The following is a 7,909-nucleotide window of genomic DNA, read 5'->3' as shown; positions in this document are numbered from 1 at the left end:
TCTGAAAGTGTCTAAAAACAATAGACTACGTGTTACCAGAGCAAACAGAAACCGTGCAGTTAATTTTACATTAACCCAATGATGAAGCTAGTTCAAAGCTTTAAAAATGAGACAAAAGAAAGCAAGCCAGCCATGGTGGCTGAAAACAAATTAAGATTGAATCAGTCTTGACCTTAAACACTCTACCAGCAAAAATCAAACAATAATAATGGCAATAAAAAGCAGTTTTACTAGGTAATGTCTGACCATACAGAATGCCGGGAATTGGGTTTTCTCGATCGAATGCTGTTCTAGCACCGTCCATCTGAAGCAACAGGGCAGCGCATGCGTGGTAGTGTATTTTGCATGGTAGCACATAGGCTCCTGCCTTCAGGGCTATTTGAAACAGAACGTTCTATGCATTTTGTGTGATTTGAAAATCAAGTGGACATCAGGACACAGCAGTATCACTTTTAGAGCCAGGCAAGGAGAGTTCCTGTCCTCTCCCCGAGCCACATCTCTCCTAATGGAGCAAGGAATTCATGGGGCCAAATGGATGTGCCCACCTGGAATCCAGCAATCTCCTCCCATCCTTGGCAAAATGTCATAAGGCCACTTACAGAGCCTCTGAAGACCTTGTCCCCACATCTGTCCTTTGGAGAGGGGACTGCGCCACTGGTATGAAAACCCCTAGCCATAGAGTAACCAAGGTGGTGCTGCCTGTGTGGTGTAGACAGAACTCAAATGTGTGGTCCAGGATATCCATGCCACTCACGTAGGGTCCTTCTCCTTCATGGTTGATTCAGGACAGAGGGTTCAGGAGTAGGGAGGTAAACATTATACCTTAGTGGGGGCCAGGGCTAGCTCTCCCTATGTCACCGTGTTGTAACATAAAACTTTGACAATTCTGACAATTCTAAATTCAATCCTGACCTGCTAGTTCATTATAAAGGTGCATTTTTCAAGATATGCCATTTGTCAGGTGTCCACTTGATTTATAAATTTTAAACAAGTAGATATAACATATTTGGCCATGTATGGTTCCCCTTTGTATTCTTGCCCTGGGCCCGTAAATGTTTGCTGTGGGCCCAGGAAACATAAGAGGCTGACAGACGCAAGCAAGGATGAGGACATAAAATTCTCAATCCCATCTCCTCTTAATCCAGGGCTAGGACATCCATAGCAGAGATGGGGAGCTGTGAGCGCTGAGTGCGTGGCTAATCCTGCGTCTTTCTGTTCTCTTTCTTCTTTCCTTTCTTTAATTTTCTTCCTCACTATCTGATTTCTTCTAGGCACATCCAGTGTCCACCTTGGGCATTGCTCAGGTGGTCACCAATAAGTGCATGAAGATCACCTCACAGTCACTCAGAATTCCTTTTTCTTCTTTTTCATTCAACAAGGTCTCACTCGGTTGCCCAGGCTGGAGTGCCATGGCATGATCACAGCTCACTGCAGTCTCCACTTCCCAGGCTCAGGTGATCCTCCCACCTCAGTCGCCTGAGTAACTCTACAGGCATGCGCCACCATGCCCAGCTAATTTTTTTTCTTTTTTTGGATTTTTTTTTTTGTAGAGATGGGGTTTCCCCATGTTGCTCAGGCTGGTCTTGAACTCCTGGGCTCAAGCTATCCACCCACCTCGGCCTCCCAAGTTGCTGAGATTACAGGCATGATCACCGCACCCAGCCAGTTACTCAGAATTTCAAAAATGTGAATTACCCAACGACACACTCCCCAACGTAGGTAAAAACCCAGCTCTGCCTCACATTCTAAACCAGCTCAGTTGTTTTCCTAATTTTTTTTTCCTAGTTTTCTAAGTCTCTTCTGAAAGTTGGCCATTCCTAGCCTTGGAGTACAGTTTGCTCGACATGTGATTTTAATGAATGGTCAGTGCTCTTCCTTAGTCCTAGATCTCTATCTGCTGCCTCATTGACTGTTAATATCTCTTACTCTAAATAATAAAATAAAAACCAGAGTCAGTTTTAAAAGTTCTTGCACTTAAACATAGCTTTCATACAGAGTATCTGGAAGAAATTCCCTTTCCTAATCTTCTTCCACTGATGCATTTTTGCAGTATGGGTTGGAGAGGAGGGCAAATAAGGAAGTAGACCTCAGACATAGTTTATACCAGCAGTGTTAATTATTGATTCCATTAACCTTTAGACTCTCGGATTGAGGAACTCACTCAAACTTAAAGGAGGAAAGATTTTAAAACTTGCTCATAACTTTTTTTTTTTTTTTTTTTTTGAGATGGAGTTTCGCTCCTGTTGCCCAGGCTGGAGTGCAATGGCACGATTTCAGCTCACCACAACCTCCGCCTCCCGGGTGCAAGCGATTCTCCTGCCTCAGCCTCCTGAGTAGTTGGGATTACAGGCATGAGCCACCACACCCGGCTAATTTTGTATTTTTAGTAGAAACAGGGTTTCTCCATGTTGGTCAGGCTGGTCTCGAACTCCCAACCTCAGGTGACCCGCCCACCTCAGCCTCCCAAAATGCTGGGATTACAGGCGTGAGCCACTGCGCCCGGCTTGCTCATAACTTTTTAATAACTGTAACAAATTTCTTGACAATCTGACCTTGGGCATGCCTAAAAAGAAGCTGAAATGCCGAAGACTCTGGTGATGTATTTACTTTCTAAAGCAATGGGAAAGAGGTGGCCTTGGGAAAGGGTCTTGAGATCTGGATACAGAAAATGCATGTTGAATTTGAGCAATGCCACTCATTAGCTATGCACCTTTGAGTAGGTTGCTCACTATCCCTGAACCTTAGTTTCTTCAACTGCAAAATGGAAATACTGTCTAGGAACAAGATTGTTGGACATCTCAAGTGAGATTATGAATGAAAAAATATTTTGTGAATTAAAAGCACTGTGCCAATTATTTGTTTTGTTTTGTTTGTTTGTTTGTTTGTTTGTTTTTTTGAGACAAAATTTCTCTCTGTTGCACAGGCTGGAGTGTAGTTGCCCAATCATAGCTCACTGCAGCCTCGAACTCCTGGCTTCAAGTAATCCTCCTGCCTTAGCCTCCAAAAGTGCTGGGATTATAGGCATAAGCTGCTGTACTTGGTGTTAGTTATTATTAATGCTTATTATGAGGCCATTTATTCTTAAGTCCTTGTAAGAAGGGGATAGAGAAGAACTTTCAGAAAGAAAGAGAAAAAATCTTGGAAAATGGTGAAGATGCAGATTAAACCAGAAGCTACTCTATTTAACATCCACCTTTTAGACCCTCTGTAATGGATGCTGAATAACCAGCATTGAGTACAGATGAAACTGACTTCTTCATGAAACTTTGCCCAAGAGTGAGATAATTTTTTTTAATCAATATTTGTATTTAAAGATTCAGAAATGTCATCATCATTTCTAATATGTACATAGAGAAACTGCAAACTTCCCTAAAGTATAGACTTTTAAATGAGCAAACAAGAAACCTCATAAACATTTAATTTTCATCTATTTTGTTCACTGAAGTATTCCCTGTGCCTAAACCCAGTGCCTGACACAGAACAAGTGCTCATGAATTACAATGTATATATAAATACCGCTATAATTTGGGGGACTAGTTTCTGACTCTTACATGGTTCACTAACAAGACCCGCACTTGCCATTCCAATGAGAAAAAGTCTTTAGTTAGCTGAGATCTTGTGCTTCAGTGATAAATGTTTTTTACATGAAAGTGTCGAGTGCAACTGGCTTCCCTCCAAGAAATGTAAGGCTATGCAATGCACTCACACTTGTGGCCTTTGAGAATATGGTCTACTGCCAGCAAGAGGATGGTTGCAACATCAAGTGTTTCTTGTTTTAAAAACGACTTACATGTATGCAACTTAATTATTTTAATAGCCTCTTTGATAAGCGTTATTTCACTTGATTAGCTCAACAACCCAGTGAGGTCAGCCAATGACAAAATCTCCATTTTGTGCTTGAGAAAAATGAGACCCAGCAAAGGGAAGTAATTAATGACGAGTAAGGAGCGGGAAGAGAAAAATCTAAGTTGAGTCCCTTAAATTCTTATCTAATGATCTTACCCCACCATGATGTATACAAGTAGTCATAATTAACACACTGCTTATTATTTGTTTATCTATGGAAAGATGTCTAAATACAAAAAAAAATTAAGCAATTATTGTATTTGGTCTAGGTCAAAGCAATCTTCACTTGAACATAAATGGTCCAAAAATGCTTTCAAAGGGCATTCTGTTTCCTAGGTTTTCTGAGTCATTGCCTTATCTCCACGTTACCCTTCATACCTGAACACAGCCTTTGTGGATGGTGCCTTACTGCTAAGCATTCATTACTAGCTGTTTTCATTCTGTTAGGGAACGTGTTCTTTGATTTCTTGTTATTTATGATTTAAGGAATAGCCTTCTTTTACATAATTTCTACTTCCTCCACCCTAAGCAAATTATGACAGGTATAAATACACAAAAATTAAAGACCATGAAAAAGGACATGAAATCTTATTTATGAAGGAACGTCATGTAAAAAAGTGTGCCCTCTGCTGGAATAGTGGTGACATGACAAACAAAATTGGAAAGAACTATGTCATTCTGTTCAAGACCAACCTGACACTTTTTATTATCTTACCTTTTTTTATTACTATTATTATTATCTTTGTTATTGTTACTCTTTATTATTATTAGCAACCTGACAACTCTTTATTATCATTTAAAGAGCCTCCCGTTCCCCACCACCAATTAGGCTGGGCACAGTGGCTCACTCCTGTAATCCCAGCACTTTGGGAGGCCAAAGTAGCAGGATCACTTTAGTTCAGAAGTTCGAGACTAGCCAGGGCAGTACGGTGAGACCCCATCTTGAAAAAAAGGAAAATTATAAATTAACTGAAGGCCCCCCAAATTATATGTCTTACTTCCTGATATGGTTTGTCTCTGTGTTCCCACCCAAATCTCATCTTGTAGCTCCCATAATTCCCACGTGTTATGGGAGGGACCCAGTGGGAGATAACTGAATGATGGGGGTGGGTCGTCTCCATGCTTTTCTCATGATAGTGAATGGGTCTCACAAGAACTGATGAATTTAAAAATGGGAATTTCTCTGCACAAGCTCTCTCTTTTTGCCTGCTGCCATCCACATAAGATGTGACTTGCTCCTCCTTGACTTGACTTAAGGGGGCCAAGGTACAGCTTGGACTGTTGCTTCAGAGGATGCAAGTCCAAAGCCTTGGCAGCTTCCACATGGTGTTGAGCCTGCCAGTGCACAGAAATCAAAAACGGAGTTCGAGAATCTCTGCCTAAATTTCAGAGGATGTATGGAAATGCCTGAATGTCCAGGCAGAAGTTTGCTGCAAAAGTGGTGCACTCATGGAGAACCTCTGCAAGGGAAGTGCGAAAAGGAAATGTACAGTTGGAGCCCCCACACAGAGTCCCTACTGGGACACTGCCTAGTGGAGCTGTGAGAAGAGGACCACCATCCTTCAGACCCCAGAATGGTAGATCCACTGACAGCTTGCACAGTTCACCTGGAAAAGCTACAGACACTCAATACCAGCCCATGAAAGAGGGAGGCTGTACCCTGCAGAGCCACAGGGGCAGAGCTGCCCAACACCATGGGAACCCACCTCTTGTATCAGCATTACTCGGATATAAGGCATGGAGTCAAAGGAGCTTTTGGAGCTTTAAGATTTGACTGCCTTGCTGGATTTCAGACTTGCATGGGGCTTGTAGCCCCTTTGTTTTGGCCAATTTTTCCCACTGGGAATGGTTGTATTTACCCAATGCCTATACTCCCATTGTATCTAGGAAGTAACTAGCTTGCTTTTGATTTTACAGACTCATAGGTGGAAGGGACTTGCCTTGTTTCAGACGAGATGTTGGACTCTGGGCTTTTGAGTTAATGCTGAAATGAGTTGAGACTTTGGGGGACTGTTGGGAAGGCATGATTGGTTTTGAAATGTGATGATGTGAGATTTGGGAGGGGTCAGGGGCAGAATGATATGGTTTGGCTCTGTCTCTCCACCCAAATCTCAAACTCCAGTTCCCATTATTCCCACAAGTTGTGGCAAGGACCTGGTGGGAGGTAATTGAATCATGGGGGTGGGTCTTTCCTGTGCTGTTCTTGTGATAGTGAATGGATCTCATGAGATCTGATGGTTTTTACAAACAGGACTTTCCCTGCACAAGTTCTCTCTTTGCCTGCTGCCATCCATGTAGGACATGACTTGCTCCCCCTTGCCTTCCATCATGATTGTGAGGCCTTCCCAGCCATGTGCAACTGTAAGTCCAATAAACCTCTTCCTTTTTGTACATTGTCCAGTCTCGGGTATGTCTTTATCAGCAGTATGAAAGTGGACTTATATACTGCCTGTTCAAATTTACTTCCATCACATACCCAGTCCAGAAAATTCAGACTTCAGCAGCAAGGTAAGAATACACTATTGAGTTCTCTGTAGATACAAAATTGCTTTCTGGACCAAGGGATTTTCTTTCACAAAGTATTTATAAAAACGTTTTGGTAGTAAGTAAAATATTTACCTCTTAAAAATTTTAAAATAAGAACTTATGAGATGTAGTAGCAGAACCATAGAAAAATATCATCTCTCTACTCTTCCTTGTCTACCTGGCAAACTCCTATTCATGTCTCAGGACCCAACTCAAGTGCCATCTTTTCTTTAATTTTAATAATCCTCCCTTAAAGAAGACTAGCCACTTTCTTTTCTGTACTCCTATAAATAGACTTTACATTTTTATACTGTGTTAAAATCATTTATCATCTTTCTCCCCATAACTGCTCCAGAGACATTAAATGAGAACTACAAAAACAAAGAATGTTCTCATTAAAATTGAGTTTCACATGGCATTTTATTTTTATTTTACTTTTGGAGATGCATTGTAAGCTGTTTTCTCTTTTTATTATTATTAGTGTAAGTTTCAGGGGTACAAGTACAGTTCTGTGACACGGATATATTGCATAGTGGTGAAGTCCAGGTTTTTAGTGTAACTGTCACCCAAAGAGTATACATTGTGCCCATTAAATGATTTCTCATTCCTCATCCACCTCACCCTCCCACCATTCCGAGTCTCCAATGTCAATTATTCTGTACTTTATGTCTGTGAGTGCACATTATTCAACTCCCACTTGTCAATGAGAATGTGCAGTACTTGACTTCCTGTTTCTGAGTTATTTCATCTAAGGTAATGGCCTCCAGTTCCATCCATGTTGCAGCAAAAGATGTGATTTCATTTATTCTTATGGCTGCATTGTATTTCATTATGTATATCTACTACATTTTCTTTAGCCAATCATCCATTGACAGTTAGGTTGATTCTGTATCTTTGCTACTGTGAATAGTGCTATGATAAACATATGTGTACAGGTATCTTTTGATATAATATTTGTTTTCCTTTGGGTAGATACCCTGTAGTGGGACTGCTGGATGGAATGGTAGTTTTATTTTCAGTTCTTTGAGAAATCTCTGTATAGTTTTCCACAGAGGTTATATTGATTTACGTTTCCACCAAAAGTGCACAAGTGTTCCCTTTTCTCCACATCCTCACCACCATCTGTTATTTTTCACATGGCATTTTAGATAATTATAAATTATTAGAGCTAGAAAATATCTGCAAGATTATTAAATTAATATAACTCTTCCCTAAGCTTTCCCCCAACATGTCACCTCTATTTTATAGATGAAGAAATAGAGCCTGTTAAAATAAGTTAAATACATAAGTGTTTTTTAGTTAGGAATTAGCAAAGTAAGGCTGTCATCCCCATTGTTTGATTCTGATCACTGTTCTGTCTGCTTCAATATAACTACCTCCTTTCCATATGGTGATTCTACAATAATATATCTTGCTAAGCTCTTCAGGGCTACTTAATCTGATATCCTTGAATTTCCCAAAATGATGTGTGAAATTTGTGTGCTTGTACCGTAGGTCTTGCCCATATGAGTAAGGCCTTCCCTCTCTAAAAATTCAA

This window comes from Piliocolobus tephrosceles, chromosome 14 (genome assembly GCF_002776525.5).
Source record: "Piliocolobus tephrosceles isolate RC106 chromosome 14, ASM277652v3, whole genome shotgun sequence".
NCBI classification, from domain to species: Eukaryota; Metazoa; Chordata; class Mammalia; order Primates; family Cercopithecidae; genus Piliocolobus; species Piliocolobus tephrosceles.
This window is presented reverse-complemented; position numbering follows the sequence as displayed.